General features: G+C 44.2%; 1 pseudogene; it reads right to left on the minus strand.

Moving 5' to 3' along the window:
• Positions 1 to 4,906: 4,906 nt before the first annotated feature.
• On the minus strand, positions 4,907 to 5,055 carry LOC116587334 (annotated as a pseudogene).
• Positions 5,056 to 19,528: the final 14,473 nt, after the last annotated feature.

A 19,528-nucleotide genomic window follows, 5' to 3' on the forward strand; every position in this document is an offset into this window, starting at 1 on the left:
ATGGAGCACTCGCTAACTGGTTTTGAGGCCACCGTAGTCTTGATGTCAAAAATTGACAAGGGTATTCTGAGGAAGGAAAATTACAGACTAATTTCACTCATGAACATTGATGCATTAAAGCCAGCAGTAAATGACAATGTATTACAACTAAGTAGTTTATTATAGAAATGTAAGTCTGAGTTAATATTTAGAAATCAATACCTAGGGGCACCTGGGTGGCTCAGTGGGTTAAAACCTCTGCCTTCAGCTCAGGTCATGATCCCAGGGTCCTGGGATCGAGTCCCACATCGGGGTCTCTGCTCAGCAGGGAGCCTGCTTCCTCCTCTCTCTCTGCCTGCCTCTCTGTCTACCTGTGATCTCTGTCAAATAAATAAATAAAAATATACATTAAAAAAAAAAGAAGTCAATACCTACAATTTACCACATTGAAAGAATAAAGAGAAATATCATATCATTGTCTGGAAATGAAGAAAAAACAAATTGAGACTTTGAAGAGTAGATAATTGTTCATTCTTCACATTTTTCATGTGTTATCAGTTGTAATGTCTCCTCTTTCATTTCTAATTTTATTTATTTGAGATCTCTCATTGTTTTTCTTGGTAAATCTAGCTAATGGTTTGTCTATTTTATCTTCTCAAAAGAAAAAAAAGTTCACTGACCTTTTTCTATTCTCTTTACTCTGTATTTCATTTATTTCCACTGAGATGTTTTTACTTCCTTCTTTCTGCTAACTTTAGACTTTCTTTGTTCTTCCTCTTTTAGTTTCTTGAGGTATAAAGTAAGGTTCTGTATTTGAGATTCTTTTTTTTTTTTTTAACTTAATGTAGGCATTTATTGCTATAAACTTTCCTCTTAGGACTGCTTTTGCTTCATGAGCAACAAAAGAAATAAAATACATAAATGAGATCTCAAAATTTAAAACTTGCTTACTTCAAAGGACACCATCAAGAAAGTGAAATGACAACCCACAGAAAGAGAAAAATATTGGCAAATCATATATCTGACAAGGGAATTATATCTAGAATATATAAAGAACTCTTACAGTTCAATAATAGAAAGACAAATAACCTAATTAAAAATGGGCAAAGGATCTAAATAGACATTTCTCCAAGAAAGATATTAAATGGCCAATAAATACATGAAAAGACTCTCTATCCCATTAGTTATCAGGGAAATGTAAATCAAAACCATAATGAGATATCACCTCTTACCCACTCAGATGGCTACAATCAAAAAGCCAGGTGACAATAAATGTTGGTAAGAATATAGAGAAATCTGAGCTCTCATACACTACTGATGGGAATGTAAAATGTGGAGCCACTTTGGAAAACAGTCTGGCAGTTCCCTGAATGATTAAGCATAGATTTACAATATGACCCAGAAATTCCAATCCTAGGTAACTATCCAAGAAAAATGAAAACGTGTGTCCACACAGGAACCTGAATACGAATATCATAGTAGGATTATTCATAGCAGTCAAAAGCTGGAAACAATCCAACAGTCCACCAATGGACGAATGGGTAAACACCAATGGACAAATGGGTAAACGAAATGTGACACATCCATACAATGTAATGTTACTTGTCCATGAGAAGGAATGAAGCACCGATACGTGCTTCAACATAGATGAAGCTTGAAATCACGCTCAGGAAAACAAACCCATCATAAGAGACTATATATTGCATGATTCCATTTATAGGAAATGTCCAGAATATGGAAATCTATAAAGACAGGAAGTGGATGAATAATTGCCTAGGAGAGGTAGGGTGGCTGGGGTGGTTGCAGAGTGATAAGGCAAGGGTTTGGGGTTTCATTCCCAAGACGATGAAAGTTCCTAAAACTGAGGAAACAGTTGCACATACGCGAATGTACTAAAAAACACTGAACTGTACATTTTAAATGAGAGAATTATATGGTATATGAATTATAGATTACTAAAGCTATTTTTTATAAAGAGGAAAAATTCAGATTTCAGACTGAGAACAGAAAAAGAATATAAAGTATCTCATTAATTAATTAAGGCACTGATTACAGCTGGAGATGACAATATTTTGGAAGATGCTGACTGAGAGCTTGGGAATACAGGATGTCCAGCTTCCATTCCAACATGCAACCCTGGGTGGCTCAGTCGGTTAAGCCTCTGCCTTCAGCTCAGGTCGTGATCCCAGGGTCCCGGGATGGAGCCCTGCATTAAGTTTGCCACTCAGTGGGGGAGCTGCTTCCCCCTCTCTGTCTGCTGCTCCCCCTGCTCTCTCTCTGTCAAATAAATAAGTAAAATCTTTTAAAAAACAAACAAACAAAAAACAAATGTGCAACCATTGGAGACCTTAGTGGGACTTTAAGCTGGTCTTTAGTTTACCACCGCTGGAATAAAATCACTCACTGGAGGTTATGAGACCTTTCATGGAGACCAATGGGTCATCTTGACAGGGAGAAAGAGAAGTTCCAAATAGCCTGGTCTAAGACGCCCCAGATCCAGCTCACTAGAAATCTGCCATCAGCCCCTCCCTGTAGCATGGGTCATCTCCTGCCTCACATTTGTCTAGTAAGTCAAACTTGAAGATCAGTAATTGGATTCCTGCAGTAAACGCACTGAGAAAAAAGGTGACTTGGGTTCATTGTTTCCATTTTGTCATTGAGAGGAAGACTGGACCCACAGGAGGTCAGATATGGTAGAGCTGAGCAAAGATCCAAGACAGAGCTTTGCAAAGTTCACTCAATGTATATTTTGTATTTGCCACAGCTAAATACCACTGGCACAATTCTGTAGTGGTTTGTTTTTATTTTTTCTTAACGGGCACTTGATATTTTAACGTAAGTCATTGATATTGAAAGGAAATTTTACTTCGTTACCTAAATAGAAAAGCAGTATAACTTGCCATGACTAGATTCATAAATACAATATAAAATGATTTTAATTAGAAACTGTTGCCTGGAGAGCTTCTAAAAGTCCCAAAGCACAGGCTACCCCCCAGATCTATTAAACTAGAATTCCTCAGGGGACAGAGAAGCCCAGCCCTAAGTAATTTTTTAAAGTTCTCCTGAGGAAATAGGAGAGTGAACCAAGGCTGGACTAGTGGGATTGCCTGCTACAGCCTCTGTCCCTGAGGACTGCGCCCTGTTCGAAAGAGATCCACAAGTGATGGGAAGGTCTTGAAGACAGGCTAGCCCCAAACTGACGCTTCCTCCCTGATGGCATCTGAGGAACTGAAAAATGACTCTGAAATGGGGGAAGTTCTCATTTGGGATTTGTAGCTATTTTTTTCTTTGTCAAAGAGAAAAAGGTAGCACAAGCAGGAGGAATGGCAGGCAGAGGGAGAAGCAGTCTCCTCACAGAGCAGGGAGCCCGTCGTGAGACTCAATCCCAGGACCCTAAGATCATGACCTGAGCAGAAGCCAGACGCTTAACTGACTGAGCCACCCAGGCATCCCAATTTGTGACTTTTTAATAAGTTGTTCCTTTGCGATCTAAAATCACCTCGCAGGACACTTGCCCTTCAGAAAACACTAAACCAAAAGACCCCAGGTGGTCTGGTTTCTGTTTCTGTGCCCTTTCCACTTCAACAGCCTGCTTCCCAGCCAAAGACTCCACCTCAAGATGATTCTGGAGAATTCCTCCCCTCTGTGTGTGTCCAGCAGGAGCTCCGAACACCTGCGTTTGCGTCACGCTTTCGGACCCATCTTTCTATTTCAACATGAATCTGTCCAGGGGATCACAGCAGAAAACTCTTAATGTCACCACATCTCTGTCTTCTTTCATTTCCTCTTGAGAAGCCCCTCATTTTCACCCAGGAATGTTTGGTCCTGGAGATGGTTTAAGTCAGCTTTTGCTTTTTTGGATCTTAAAAGGAAGTGTCACCAGGGGAGGGAGAAATGGGAGAGATGGTGCAGAAAGCCACATGACACGGGGGTGCTTCTCCTCTTGAGTTTCTCTTTCCCCTCCACACACACAAGTACCCGGAGATGGCCTGTCCCCACCGAGGGAGGAGTCTCAAGTGAAAGCTGGACTCTTGAGTGGAGATTCCTATTGCTGTTGTTTCCTCTTCTGGCCCCGGGGCATCACCACCAGAAGTGGGCACTTCCCAGCCAGGACTCAGGATTGGAGCGCTGCCCTGGAGGGCAGCAGGACCTCAAGCACAGGCAGTTTAGCTCACAAAACAGAAAGTTAAGCAAAGGCTCTGATCTCTTCTCTTCCTATATTTAAAACCTTGAATGCTGACACACCGTCTACTGCTAGACAGCCAGGCCATTGCTTTGCCTCGTCAGCTGAACCCTTCTCTCCTGCTTCCCTTGGAGCCTTGCACCCAGTCTCAGGGGCTCCTGTCCCCACTCTCTGTGGCAAGGTTAAACAGCTCCTGCTGTGCCCATGGTCTAGAATGCCCTTCTCAAGGCTGATTGCAAATATCACCCCCTCCACGAAACCTAAGGTGATTCTTCCGGTTAAGTAACAATGGCAATAGAATGAATAACAGTAAGTATTATGTACTGAGTGAGTGCTATGGACAGGCACCAAGAGCTCCTTTGTACGATCTCGACCAAATCGTACATTACATAGGCTCTCATGATCCCTGCCCTGCCATTTCCTACCTCTGTGACATATGTTGAGTTACTTTTCCTCTCTGTGCTTCACTTTCCTCAGATGTCACTGGGGATTATAAAGTACTTCTTTGTAAGGTGGTTATAAGGATAAAATCAGTGAATGTCTATAAAGCATATGGCAGAGAATCAGACCCATGGCTTTTGCTCCATAAGTAGTAGTATTTCTTGTAAGAACATTACAAGAAGTCATTAATAATGTGCTGGTATTATCCTCATTTTACAGAAGAAGAAACCAAAGCATAGAGAGTTTGGGGAAAAGAGCCCATGTTCAGTGAAGAGCTCTCATCTCTCTCTGACCTTAACTGGTCTTTGTTCATAGGGTTCAACCCAGGAGCAATTGTTTGCGCATTTGTCTGCCGTCATCTTCCCAGCTTCCTTGTCTACTTTTTCTTCAATTAGCAATAATCGCGCCTCAGATAAACCTCATTGGCTACGATACTGCCACTGCGCAAAGCTTACACTTTTTCTTCAGTGGACACTAAACTCAAGGGAAGAACTATTTGGCATCTCTTCGACACGTGGGCCCTGCATATTCTTACTTCATTGCCCCCTCCCCTCCCCTCTTCTCCTTATCACAAGGTAGCCCCTTCCTTCCCGTCTGCCATGATAGTCTCCTGCTTCACGTCATCTGCCCTCATCCTCTTCATTGGGCACACTCTCTCTGTCACTTAAGTTCCCCTCGCACTTTCTGCGGTCTCGGAGCGCGTCTCTCGTCCTGTCCTGTTTAACAGCCAGCCGAGCACTTGGTTTACTGCCCCTGCTAAACTGTAAACTCCTTAGGAAAACGGATCCTCTCTCAACCAAACAAACGATGCGCTACACATTCAGTGAAAGTGTCATGGACGAGTGAATTAATGAATGAAGGCACTTGTTTCCGTGCTTCCTGGGAGAGGATCTCTGTCTTCCTGGATGGGTTTGGTACCAGCACTACACCGAAAGCACTTTTGTCCTGAGCCCTTTGAAGAGGAGATCATTGTTCATTCATCCCATTTTTCACAGAGACCAAGGAGATATCAAAAGAAGTCATATTCGCTAGGAGTCTTAGTGCAGAATTCTGAGCTTTATTTGACCCTGGCAAGTTTTATGCAACCTTTCCAAAGCTACAATCCGTCAGTACAGTCTAATTCAACCCACAGATGTGTTTGTTGTAGTGATTAAAAAGATTTTTTTGTTTGTTTGTTTGTAGTGACAAAAAAATACTGTTTTTTAGAAATGAATTGGAGGCATAGCCACTTTGGAAGGGGCTTAACGGTTTTTTACAAGACTACGCGTACTTTGACGATACCATCCAGCAGCCGCACTCCTTGGTATTTACCCAAAGGAGGTGAAAACTGTGTGCGCACAAGAACCTGCACATGGATGTTGACGGCAGCTTCACTGAGAACTGCCCAAACCTGGAAGCAACAAAGATGTCTTACATGAATGAATGAATGAATGACCTGCAGGACATTCAGACAAGGACATATAGTTCAGCACTGACAAAAAAATGGGTATTAAGTCATGAAAAGACATGACGGAAACTTAAATGCATATTACCAAGTGAAAGCAGCCAATGTGAAAAGACTATATAGTGTACGATTTTAACGCTATGACCTGCTGGACAAGGCAAAATGATGAAGACAATAAAAAGATCAGAGGTTGCCAGGAACTGGCGAGAAGAGGGATGGAAAGGCAGACAGAGGATTTCTAAGACAGGGAAAATAATCTACACAATATCATAACGGTGGACACATGTCACCATACATTGGTCCAAACCCATACAGCAAACAACACCCAGAGTGAACCGTCATGCAAGCTGTGGACTTTGGGTGACAATGACATGTCAGTGTACGTTCATCCACCGTCACCAGTGTACCACTCTGGTGATAATGGGGAGGCTGTGCGTGGGGGGGGCGGGGCAGATGGTACATGAGGATTCTCTGTGCCTTACCTTCAATTTTGCTGGGAAACTTAAACCGCTCTAAAAAGTAAAGGTCTTAATGTTTAAAAATTGAATTTGAATGCATTTAGATAGGGTGTGAGCACCGTGGTATTTTGATGTCTCCAGTGACATCCTGAATCACACACGTGGCACCCTTTACTTATTTACTTTTCCTACCTGGCTCCTACAAGCCTCAGATTTTGTCAGAATAGGGGGCCTTGACTTTGAGCCTTAGATCCCAAAATTTCCCATAGAACAATGAGAGAATCTGAATAAAGATATTCCATTCAAATTCAATAATTCTGAGTAGATATAGGAGAAAAGGAGATAAGAGCCTCTGGAGCTGTAATTGTGGACTATCTCATTGCACTGGTTTCATGACCAAGGGCCCTGTGAGTTCTCGTAGCCTTCAGCAGTGCCTGAGTATCCACTGGGGCATATTTCTTTTTTATTTTTATTTTTTTCAGTGTTCCAAGATTCATTGCTCATGCACCACACCCAGTGCTCCATGCAATACGTACCCTCCTTAATGCCCACCACCAGGCTCACCCATCCCCCATCCTCCTCCCCCCAAAACCCTCAGTTTGTTCCTCAGAGGCCGCAGTATCTCATGCTTCATCTCCCTCTCCGATTTCCCCCAACTCACTTCTCTCCATCTCCCCATGTTCTCTGTGTTATTCCTATTCTCCACAAGTAAGTGAAACCATATGATAATTGACTCTCTCTGCTTGACTTATTTCACTCAGCACAATCTTGAAACTCCAGTCCCGTCCATGTTGATACAAAAGTTGGGTATTCATCCTTTCTGATGGAGGAGTAATATTCCATTGAATATATGGACCATATCTTCTTTATCCATTTGTCCATTGAAGGGCATCTTGGCTCTTTCCACAGTTTGGCATTTGTGGCCATTGCTGCTATGAACACTAGGGTACAGATGGCCCTTCTGTTCATTACATCTGTATATTTGAGGTAAATACCCAGTAGTATAATTGCAGGGTCATAGGGTAGCTCTATTGCTAATTTTTTGAGGAATCTCCTCACTGTTTTCCAAAGTGGCTGCACCAACTTGCATTCCCACTAACAATGTAAGAGTGTTCACTGGGGGAAATTTCTATAATCTGTTCATCAATAACATCAATTCTGTGCCCAATTTTATTCTAAAGACTCAAAGACATAGAAGAGAATGACGCATCTTGGCTCGAAAGACTTCATAATCTATGCCTCTATCCCTGGAGGAAAGCAGTCTTAAAATAATAAAAATAACTTCTTAGTAGGTACCAAGTGTCTGATAGAAGCCAGGTTCTGTTATGAACACATATGAGTCCTCATATGCAGTACGTACTTCCATCTTCACAATAGTCCTCTGTGATGAGTACTAGAAAAGGAGCCCACATTTTAACATGAGGAAGGTACAGCATAGAAGAACTGAGTACCTCTCTCTCTCTCGCTCTCTCTATGTCAAATGAATAAATAAAATCTTTAAAAAAAAATTAGGGTGACTGGGTGGCTCAGTAGGTTAAGCCTCTGCCTTCAGCTCAGGTCATGATCCCAGGGATCTAGCCCTGCATCAGGCTCTTTGCTCAGTGGAGAGCCTGCTTCCCCTTCTCCCTCTCCCCCTGCTTGTGTTCTCTCTCTCTCTCTCTCTCTCTGTCAAATGAATAAATAAAATCTTAAAAAAAAAATTTTAATAAAAAAATTAAAACATATGGACATTGGGGGAGGTATGTGCTATGGTGAGTGCTGTGAAGTGTGTAAACCTGGTGATTCACAGACCTGTACCCCTGGGGCCAATAATACATTATATGTTAATAAAAAATTTAAAAATTAAAAAATGATAAGATAAAATAAAATAAAAACAGAAAAACTGAGTACCTTCCCCAGTGCCATATAAACAATAAATCTGAGTTTAAGCATCTGAGCTCTTGGAGACCATTACATTTAACTATGCCCTATATTCCACCTCAAAAGGTAGAGTTTATTTAAATGAAATATGTAGAGAGAAAAGGTGGCTCCAGGTCAGGTCATCCAAGCTTAAAAGGATATATCACTGGGGCACCTGGGTGGCTCAGTGGATTAAAGCCTCTACCTTCGGCTCAAGTCATGATCTTGGCGTCCTGGGATTGAGAACCGCATCAGGCTCTCGGCTCAGCAGGGAGCCTGCTTCCTCCTCTCTCTGCCTCTCTGCCTACTTGTGATCTCTGTCTGTCAAATAAATAAATAAAATTTAAAAAAAAAAAAAAGGATATATCACTGTTTCCCACCCCAGCCCCCAAGGAAGTCATGCTTTTTCTGCATAAATTTACCACTGGACCCACTCTCCTGGTGGCATGCCATGACCAAAGTCAGCGGACCCAGAAGGAAACTCTGATGGCTACGCCATGCAAATAGGACTCGGACCATTCAACAGGATGACACGAATTTGAAACATTTCCAAGGCTAGAATTCCCCCCCAGGAAGTGTCTCTCTGGGCAACTACCAGGTAGAGTGGGATGGCCTAAAGCCTACCAAAGAGCACTTCTTCATTCTCATGCCTACAGAGTTAACCAGTGAGGACACATTCCACTGTGGTACTGTGGGTTCTCCCGCTGATTTTCTGGATCGGGCCATCACAAGGATGATGTAAGGATGTCTCCCTGTTGCCACAGGAACTGGCTTCATCCGTGTTTCAACCAGCCTGGAAAATTTATACACATGATGTCATGCACAAAGAGAAAGTTAAGCTGCCTTAAAGTCAACCGGTTCTCCTGACTACTGTTCTTTGAGATAGCCTAGTATTGATACTGCAGCCAGGTTCTGGAGCATTCCTAAGACAGGTTTGCTCATCTACTCACTCACTAACCCTCACACTTCCTTTCACTCACCAAGAACGGCATCCAGCTAAGGAAATCAATGAGAGCAACCCAAGAAATATGCTGGTGGAGCCGGATGTTGACTTCTCCTCACGTTCTACAGTGGCCTTTCGGAAGGATGTTCCTGATTACAAAGGGCAATGCCCCAAGTTTTAGCCAGCTTAACTACAGGTTCTGACAACAACCAACCCTTCAGAATCGGAGCATTTATTTCTTCATAAGGGCTCCCGAATCACTACTGTATATCACACACCGACGTCCTCTTATATTCCACGGCACATGCTTTCACGCTCTTGCCTGCTTTCCCTCCTCTCTCCTCTATCCAAAGTAGTCAGACTAGGTTAGCACTCTGGGGCATCCCTATGGATTTAAAAGCAAACAAGATAAGAGTTTTCAGAAAGACTGGCACCGTTGTTTCCTGGAGTCCTCACACAGAATGCTACTATGGACTCAAATGTGGCTTTGGATTTAGCACCAAAGGATGATCTCGGTTCCGTAATCAGAAACTAATATGTCTAGTTCCACGATCCCCACGCTGTCCACCAATCACCCCCAGGTTACCAGGTAAATTCACAGAAGTGCTGTGAGATATTTGAAATTCTGCAAAGGAAACCCAGGATGCTCACCACCTGCTGAACACTGTCCAACTCAGGGCTGGTCCCCGTGTCAATGTCAGACACTCCTTGCCACATTCCTTTCAATGCCAGCCTATCTTGGCCAAGCCGTGTCTCCCAGTCACTCTACAGCGGCATAAGGAAATCAGTGTGGAACAGGAAATGAAGGCGGCAGCATCCAATCTGATCCCCCCCACAGCCATTAGTAATCGGTCAACTTGAGAAGCAACGGAAATACCAAGTGTGTTATCACTTGTTTCAAATGACTACTAAAAAGTTGTTAGAACATACAGACTTAGGAAATTGTCTGGACCCAACTACTTCATAAATGAAACCATTAGGTATCTCTTTCAGCCTCAGGGTGCCTTGAAAAAGCATCACTGAGGCCCTCAGGGCTCTGTCAGCTGAGAAGGTTCAGAAACCTCCGGTCCAATCAGTGATGTTCCATGGCTGGCGGGAACCTCCTCTGCCCTGCTCTTGCTACAAAGTGTACCTGCCTGTTGGTATGGGTGTTGTGACTGCTTCAGCTCAGTGACTTTTCCACCTGTCAGTGCTAGAGGCGCCCACTCCTCAAGCCATTCCAACTGCAGCACACAGGCCAGGGCCTGGCGAGCCTTGCTGGGCATCTCCCACAGTCCTCTGCTCTACCCACACCAGCCTGTCTTAGCCTCTCAGACATACCCAGTGCTCTCTCGTCATGGGGACTTCTTGCTTGCTCTTATCCCGCTTCACTTTCAGGTCCCATCCTAAACGCCACCTCCTCAGACAGGCCTCCCCCAACCTACCGCAGCACGGCCGCCATGTTCTTCCATCCCGTCCACCGTTCATTTCCTTCAGAGTGTCCTTTGCACATACATATTTACCGCCACGGGGCCGAGTCTGTCTATTTGCTCCCAGCTGTGTCCACAGCACTTAGCACGGTGCCTCGTACCTAACTGTCATTTGAGAAATAACTGTGAGGTAAACAAATGCCAGGATTTTAACTATGGCCCTGTGAAGCCCGAAGCGTTCAAAAGGCTTTTCTGGAAAATAGCCGGTCACACAGAAACATGGGCCAGCTGTATCCACAGGCCTGGCCAGAGGTCTCTGGTTCGAGGTGGTACTTGAGATCATGAATCCCAGACACTCATTCCGTCTCTACCTCCCATGTCTTTGCCTAAAAAAGGGTTGTTATGAGGACCATTGGGTCCAAATGACTCTTGCTCATTTTGGAATACACGGATCACTGCAAAAAAGTCATACATGAGCAATTAAGTCCCAGATCCATCAGTATCCCTTGCTCAACTCATGATTGGAACCATAGATAATCTGTATGGAACTTGGACTATCCAAAACTGGAGAGTATTAGCTGGATGGCTGCTAATTTGTCTATATATAGTCTGCGCTATGGCCCCAAACACCAAGTGTGTCTGCTTGATCCTCCCAATCCTTTGCTTTCTTCCTCTTAACCAGCCCCTTTCATCTGCCAGACTTACATGAAAGCGCAGTGCACCCTGATATCTGTCCAGTGGTACCTGGGGAGCTCATACGCACAGAGCGGAAGGCCATGTGGCTCCCCGCAACCCACCCTTTGCAGTGGGAGGAACATGAGTGCCATCTCCCTCCATTCGTACTGGATTGCTGCTGCGCTCTCCTTTCTGAGCTTTCTGCCCCCACTCTCTCCGCACCCAGCCTCATATCTGGACACATCATTCTCGAAAACCACTGGAATCACACCTTCACCTCCTCTCCTATTTCCCACATATCAGAAAACCATTTATTCCTTTGGCCTCCTATATAGCCATATAGGAAAAACTTTTCCTGCTAACCTGAGTTGCCCTCACTTTATAAGCATAACGCAGGCTGGCCCCAAATGGCAGATGGACTCGAACACATGCTGTGTCTCAGTCTCAGCTCCTCTACTTACTAGCTAGATTTTTTTTTTTTTTTGGCAAGTTAACTTCACATCTATGAGCCTCAGTTTTCTCATCTGTGTAGTGGGCAGGACAGTACCTACCTCATAGTTTCATTGTGAGTCCTAGATGGGAAGACACATGTGAAACACAGCATGGTACCTGGCAGACAGAAGCATGGTAGCTCTTATTATTTCTCATATAAACTTCTTGTTCTTCAGGTCTTAGCTTAGACATCACCTCTGCTGGGAAGCCTTCCGTGACCACCACCCCAAAAGACAACTATGCTTCTAAAGCACCCTGCGATGATCATCATTGTAAGATGTGTCACACTGCAGCGTCATGGCCTCTGTGGGCTCTTTGGTGGTCCCCTAGGATACATGAGGGCATCAAGGCAGGGGAACAGTTCCTACTACACCGCCACGGCATCTGGCATAGAGGGTGCTCCATAACATGTGGTCAAAGGAAAAGTAATTAGACAAACAAATAAATGAAGACAAAATCATTAAAACTTTGCTGTTATGTGACCTGATAAGACCAGAAACTCGCTTGGCAACCAACCACATTCCTTTTTCATATTATTTAATTTAATAAGAGTTGCCATCTAGGGGCGCCTGGGTGGCTCAGTGGGTTAAAGCCTCTGCCTTTGGCTCAGGTCATGATCTCAGGGTCCTGGGATCGAGCCCCATATCGGGCTCTCTGCTCAGCAGGAAGCCTGCTTCCCTTCCTCTCTCTGCCTGCCTCTCTGCCTACTTGTGATCTCTGTCTCTGTCAAATAAATAAATAAAATCTTTAAAAAAAAGAGTTGCCATCTAGTGATCCAACATCTATGCAAAATGTAATTTGATCCTTCTATATGCTCTCTTAGGCGGGTACCACCACTGGTCCCTCTTCCTCAGATGAGGACACTGGGGTTCAGAAAGTTGAAGGAATTTGCCTAAGATTATCCATCTGGCAGAACAGAACGGAGACTGAAACGAACACAGGTCAACGACTGGCTCTGTTTGCGGTGCTGATTCTTGCTTGCCAGGACTGAGGATGCTGCTTTTCCTTTCGGCTGAATTTCTCTGGCCTCCCAGAGACTACAGGGTGGCATTTCATCACCACTGGTGCTTACGCCACAAACACGACAATGCCTTAGGCATAAATCAGCTTGATGACTAACTGCTCAGGACCTAGCCTTGCTTTTACCTTGGCATTATTTAACTTTATGCCTCTCTCCCCAAAATGAGTGGAGTCTGTTGGAGGCCGTGCTGAAGTCATATAATTCTATCTCCCACGGTCTCCTACCGTCTAAAGGAACATTTCTCACCTCTTCAAAAACATAAATAAAATTGTTTCTATTTGGTTGTTACATATTCAGGTAAAAAGACTGAAAGATCATCACCAGATGTGAAGGGTAAGTTTGGACAGCCCCCCTGGGATCCGTGGTATAAACAGTTTTCACACTGGGGAGTCCTGAAGGCACCTAAAGAAGACGGACTTAATAACACTCAATAACCTTTGTCCTATTTGATTTTTTTTTACAAGGGGCATGAGTTATTTTTTAAAGCACCATCAAAAATAAATAAAGGTAGATTGATAAGTAGATAGGATTTTTAAAGCCCAAAACTTGGAGAGAGAATGACAGGACATCAGACCAGGGGCAATAAATACCTTCCAGGGCAGATTTCCAGAGCAAGAAACAATAAAAGCCCAGATGAATGTAAGTTCCTAATGAAAGGAGGAATGAACATAGACTCATATGAGTCCCAAATCAACAGTCACAGTGGACCATGCTCCCAATCTCAGGCCCTGATTTTTGGTCAATCAATTTCCTGTCTAGAGAATTCCATGCTCCAAGAAATTCCAGCAGCAGAAACATGCTTTACTGAATGATGATTTAACAATTTACTCTACATATGGGGGGAGAGGGGTACATAATAATCATCTTTTGGTTTGAGTTGATGTGGAAAGGGGCCATGAGTCAGTACGTGATAGTACTTCACTCCAGAAGCTTGCCCTCTCCACGGTGGACCGGGCCTGCCTTGTTCTTCTTGTCTTAAGTGACGGCAGTACCAGACCAACGGTTCCCACCTCTTTCTAACAGAAGCATTTAAATACGTCAGCAATTCTACAGCAGGACACACCCACTTCCTTGGGTTGCCGGCACACCCATTCCTTTCACTGGGATTAACATAAAATTGCACTTTAAAAGGAAGAGAAAAAGATTTGCATATGCAAATGAAAACACCCGTGACAAAGGGGAGTGGCGTGCAGTCAGTCCTGTCTAGCAGGCAAAGAAGCCCACAGGGGTGATGAACTTCAGTCGTGATGACATGTGACCCACTGCCTTCAGAGCGCAGGCCCAGATGGAAGGATGACTTTCTAGAAATGTGACCAGACTCACTGTTGAAGGGGAAGAGGCTGGCGAAAACATCTCAGCCCCTCTAAAAGAGAAGCTGACATTAGGGGTCTTCTACAAAGCATCAGAACAAAAACATATATTTGAAGGATACTTGAGAAATTCCATGAGATTACTTCAGGCTGTCCCCTGCCTCCAGGAAACACCATACACAACTGAGGCCCCTCCATCACCCCTCAGAAAAGTCTAGCCCTTCGGCAGTGATGTAGCAACTTTCATCCTAGGAACGCCTTCAGTTGAATGAAATAAATGTGGATCAGGAGCTAACCTAGGGCTGTCTGGTTCTAGAACACAAATTCCAAACCACTGCGTATTCTACCTTTTTTCTGTGCTTTGTTTGTGTCTTTTCTGAATGGCATTTTTTCTGAATAGAAAAGTAATCCAAGTTCATGATAGGCATTTTGGAAAATTTAGGAAATCATAAGGAAGAAAATAAAAATCATCTACAATCATGCCACTCAGTAAAGTCACTGTTAAAATTTTGACCATAGAACCCCGAGTCTTTTCTCTTTTTGTCTTTCTTCCCCTCCCCAAACCCCCTACCAGTCTTTTTTCTTAAAAGCACACATCTTCCACACAGGTGGGAGCTACTTCCCATGCCCCTGAACTAGAAGTGTCCCTTCAAAAGCAAGTAATCATTTGGGAGAAGAACTTTTGGACTTGAGTGATAGCTACATAATTGTATTTCTTCACTTTGAAGACAGCCCTAACCACTTGGGCTCACCTAACAGATATATTTGACTACCTGGTTTCTGATGTAGGAAAGATCTTAGGGTTTGAAGTCGACAGACGAGAAAGAATTCTTGAGACAACTTTGGTGCAAAAAAGTGGTTTTATTAAAGCATGAGGACAAGTCACGCAGGCAGAGAGAGCTGCACTGGGTGCATTACTCTAGTGGCCCATTATGTACTTTCAAGCTGGGGGGGTGATGCTTAGGGAGAGTCTAAGTCTCTAAGGAAATTTGGAAGCAAGTTTTCCAGGACCTTGAGGGAGCTAGGTATTGTTGGGAAAATATAATTTATTACTGTCTAATAAAACCTTAGTCATGAGACCCTTCAGATGTATATCACTGGGTCATATGCTTGAGGATGATTGCCTACATGTACCTTAGGTGGGGAGAGGGTAGAGATAAAAGAAGTTTCCAAAGAAATTTTTATGTTTTTTTAAACATTTTTAAAGATTTTATTTATTTATTTGAGAGAGAGCAAGAGATTGAGAGAGCACAAGCGAAGGGAGTGGCAGGCAGAGGGAGAGGGAGAAGCAGGCTCCCTGCTGAACAAGGAGCCCCAATGCAGGGCTTGATCCCAGGACCCCAGGATCATTCGTTAAAGTATACTCACAGGCTCCTGGGGGTTGGGCTAAGATTGCGTCTTGCCCTTAGTGAAGTTGTTAACATTGAGGCAGCTGAGTTCCTTGAGGTACGTCATCCTGCCCATTTCAAGGATTTCTCAGTGGGCTATAGGTAGTAAGGAAACTCAGTAATTTTTCTTCTGCCTTTGTTTCCCACATCAGTTTCCACCTAGTTGGAATATCCATTCCTCAGGGATACTGATCCTCTCCAGCTCAGGGCAAACCCAACTTATCTAAAACCTGACTTTCATTGTAAGCCCACTCTCCTTCTCAGGGATCAGTTTATAGGTGACCAGGGAGATGAGAAGAATATGGGGTCTTCTGGGACAAATTCTTTACTCCCAAGACAAAAATGGTATCTTAATGGTATCTGAAATGCTATTCTGTGTGGATTAATGCCTGGAATTGCAAAGCTATTTTAGGAGATTGAGAGAAGCTAGCTGGAAAGTAAAGTCCAAATCACCTTCATTGATCCAGACAGAATATTCTAGAAGACCTCTAGCAAGACACAAGAAACCAAGAGACACAAAATACACTGTTGTAAGAGCAATTTAAAGAAAAATATGTATAGTATGATCCCATTTCTATAGCCAGATAGATATATATACATAGAAAAGAGTCGGGAGTAGACTCCAGAAGGATATACACCAAAATATTGGCAATGGTGACCTCTGCCAGCAATGTGAACCAGGGTTTCAACGTTTTATTCTATATATATTTGTATTGCTTGAAGTTTTTAAGGTAGCACGCATATATGTCTTGCTTATGTAATTTTTTTAACATTTTAATTTTAAGAAGAATATGTGGCTTCCGCTTTATTTGAAACTTGCATTAGAAGCTCAGAGCATTCTTCTTTTAAAAAAAAAAATTGTGGTCAAAAAATTCTTCAAGTTATTTTCGGTTTCTAGGGGGATCCTCTTCACCTTAGAGCTCAGCGCGCCTGCTATTAGTCAGTGGACCTTACTTTCCCACAGGAAGAACCACAGGGAGATCACAGCTGTGATCTCTGGGTTCCCTTTGCTTGGGGCCAGGGTGTGGATTGTAAAGCGGGACAAGGTGACAAACCTCTTCTGTGAAATCAGGACAAACCAAGTCTGGCTGACATTACAAGGATGTTACAAGGGTGCTGGTGGGCCTTGGGAATATCTGGAGATAGAACAGCCAACACTGTTTCTGGAGTTGGGCAGAGTGTTTCAAAGTGCGGGCCACGGTCCCCACATCAGAATCACCTGCAAGCTTGCTAAAGGGCTGGTTCCTGAGCCCCACCCCTGATCTACTAATAATCTCTGAAGGTAGGGCCTGAGAACCTGAATTCTTTATTGCCTGAAAGAACGACTTTCTCTGTGGATAAACTGGATTCATCAAAATCCTCCTATGGGGCCCCATGTGGGGCTCTGTGCGTGGCGGGGAGTCTGCTTCTCCCCCTCCCTCTGCCTACCGCTCCCGGGGCTTGTGTTCTCTCTCTATATATCAAACAAATAAAATCTTAAATTAAAAAATTGGTCCTGTGGGGCAAGTGCAGGTTCATGTTTCTCATCCTGGCTATCTGGATGCTCAGAGCCAAATGAGGGGCTCAGCTGGAGCCTCCGGGTTTCCTGGCTTGAGGACCATCAGGAGCTCTAATTCTGGCTCCTCGCATTAATTCTGTCACTCAACTTCTATGTCCCCTAGCAAGCTACCAAAAGTCTTCCTGGGACAGGCAGGATAAATAAATCGGTCGATAAAGCTGCCATTTATCAAGCACTTAGCCAGGATGCTGTGCTAAGTGCACTACATCTGACCTCATTTAATCTCACAAGAAACCGAAGATCAGGTACTATGATTAAACCCATTTTACAGGTGTGGGGACGGAGCCTTAGAGAAGGAAGATGCATCGTAGGGGCTGGAATTCGGGTCTCTAACACCAGAGTCCCTGCTCTTAAACACCTGCCACTACTTGTCCATGGTGTAGGTGAAGAGTAGTGGCTCTACACTTTCCACGCAGGACCGGTCCTGCAATCTGATTGGAAAGGGGGGCGCTTACTTTGAAGTTTCTTTTCCATAACTAGCACATTATCTTTACTTTCATTTTTATGTCCAAACCAGTTTTTTCTTACATTTCGGAGATGTTTTTATGAACACAGTGGTCAAATGTTTTTGTCTACTTTGTCTGATTTATACATCTGTGCGTGTATGTGTGTGTGTACGTACTTGTGGAAGGTCACAGAAGGGCTCACCTACAGTAATGCAGCCACTATACATGAGTTACTGAAACTATCTCAGGCCAGTTTTAGAGTAAGTTTTCCATTCAGTAATCTCTGATGATTTGTTGGGGGTAATAAATATGTTTTTACAGAAAGAACTCTCGCCAGTTGATACATATTTTAATTTACGTATGTGCGTGAGTGTATATGTGTATCATGTAACAACGAAAATCGATCTGCGGAAATGTCCCTTCCCCATCAGCTATATTCCTCAGAGATGCCCATCGTAAAAAGCAAAAGTGCACTCGGACACACACACACACACACACACACACACACACACACACGGTATTATACAACCGAAATACAGTGCAACTTACTTTGTTCATATCTACATATGTCTTGTCTTGGATACAGGAAGCCTCGCTTTCTTAAGTTGAGGAGACCCTCTGCTTCACGTGAAGCCCACACGGCAGAGGAGATGGGAGAGGGCGCTCTGAGCGGTCTCGGGTCTCCGCCCAGCCGGAGCACCAGGTGGGATAACCAGTGGGACTGCCGAGTCAGCAGCGCCCGCCCTCTCTGGATGGGACAGGCGGAGGAAGTGTGCGGTTGGGAAGCTCCGCCGCTCTCGCCCGGGTTTCCAGCTCTCCCGCCCGCAGAAACTACAGAGAAAGTTAGCATGGGAATCTGCGCCCTTCTGAAACTCGCCGGGACCCCAGGAACTTCCCACACCGCGGGGACGAGGGGCCGCGCACCGTAACGGAGATGTCAGCGGCGGGAGTGCCCTGCTGGGTCCCAGGGTTCTGGTCCGGCGCCACCTCGCAGGAGCGCCCTCTGTCGGCGGCTCTGGGTGCGGCCCGCGTCTGGGCGCTCGTTCTTGGTGTAGGTGTTCTTGGTATAGGTGTTTATTCCCTCTTCGTGCGCAGTCTGCGTGAGGGTGTCTAACACTGTGTTCACCTTTCACCCCCCCAATGTTAAATTCCGCTAGGAATTTCTAATTCTGCTAATTCTGTGAGTTGGTATAGAGCTTCTAGGGCTGTAGTTATGTGTGCAAGAGTGTGAGGTTATAGTCTAGGTGCCCAAGGTGGTGTGCCTTGAGTGTGGCATCGTTGTCTATATGCCTGATTGTGGATATTTCACTTTCTGCCCCCACCTGTCCGTGAGCAAGCACCTATGAGCCTGGGCTGTACCCCTACATATTTGTATCTGATTAGTAATACACACACTTTTATCATCTTCTCAGGGCTGTGCCAGTATGAATGAACAGGGCTGTGTGTGTGCATGAAGCCACAGTAGGTGATAATGGTATGTTTCTAAAATCTAGATGTTAAAGGAATAATGTAGTGGAGGGGGACGTCAACTATACTAAATCATTTGCCCTTCATCTCATGTTCTTTGACTTTAGGAGAACCGTAGGTTTGCTTTTGGACCTTCTGGAGGACAACTGCCTGATCTTGACCTGAACCTGGCCTCCTGTGTGATCTTTCCTTGACCTTCCTTCTCCAGTCTGTGGAGCCCAGGGTGACTGCCTGCTTCAGGCTCTAAGTATATTGACCATGATGTCAGTCCAAAGAAGTGAGCATCCCATCTTCTTCCTTTTTCCCCACCCAAAATTCATTTCCTCGTAGTTGATTACCTGGGATTTTGATGCCTGTGTTCCCTCAGCATTATTGATACACATGGGGGAAAAAAAAAAGGAACTTCTTGAAATTC

The sequence above is a fragment of the Mustela erminea genome, chromosome 3 (genome assembly GCF_009829155.1).
Source record: "Mustela erminea isolate mMusErm1 chromosome 3, mMusErm1.Pri, whole genome shotgun sequence".
Taxonomy (NCBI): Eukaryota; Metazoa; Chordata; class Mammalia; order Carnivora; family Mustelidae; genus Mustela; species Mustela erminea.